Source organism: Crocuta crocuta, unplaced genomic scaffold (assembly GCF_008692635.1).
Source record: "Crocuta crocuta isolate KB4526 unplaced genomic scaffold, BGI_CrCroc_1.0 scaffold601, whole genome shotgun sequence".
NCBI lineage: Eukaryota > Metazoa > Chordata > Mammalia > Carnivora > Hyaenidae > Crocuta > Crocuta crocuta.
The window spans coordinates 114,786-115,523 of record NW_027528227.1 but is presented as its reverse complement, the minus strand read 5'-3'; the positions used below and the strand labels follow the sequence as shown (position 1 = coordinate 115,523).

General features: G+C 27.4%; 1 protein-coding gene across 1 annotated transcript in view; it reads left to right on the top strand.

Moving 5' to 3' along the window:
* CCNB3 (cyclin B3) overlaps positions 1-738 on the top strand; it is a 53,690-nt gene that overhangs the window by 40,397 nt on the left and 12,555 nt on the right.

Sequence of the window (738 nt, the reverse complement as noted above, 5' to 3'; positions counted from 1 at the left end):
TTAAACCCTGCCCCATAAAATTATTTAACTATAAAATTAATAAATGTTTATAATATGTGTGTGTTTTCATATATATATTTGTGTATATGTATATGAATAAAATTAACCACACTTTTCTCCTTATTTCTCAGAGGTAATCACTATAAATAATTTAGTGTATATCCTTCCAGATATTTGTGTGTGTTATCACTTTTTTTAAGTTTTTTACTATTTTTCTTTAAATATCTTATATTTTATGAGGAATACATTAATGCACACACCTATATGTCTGTATGTGTGTGTATATATATATATATATACATACACACATAAAATACCATTTTTAACATTATTTTTATCTTTTTAAACTTTTTAAAATGTTTATTTTTGATAGAGTATGAGTGAGGGAGGGACAGAGAGAGAGGGAGACACAGAATTTGAAGCAGAATCCAGTCTCTGAGTTGTCAGTAGAGAGCCTAACCTGGAGCNTTTTAAACTGTTGCATAATATTCTATTATATGGACATACTCTATTATTTACTCCTTTAGTGAACCTGATCTGTTAATTGCCTCTCAAGTAAGATACTTTGCACACTTTTAGTTTATTCTTGCTTCTATTTGTAGTCAAGATAATTGAAACTTAGATCCATATTATTATCGTTTAATGCATTACCTTCCCTACAAATAATCATTTTTGTCATTTCTAGATATAGATATGTTTTCCATAATATTGTCCATTATATTGTGAGTCCTTTAGAGC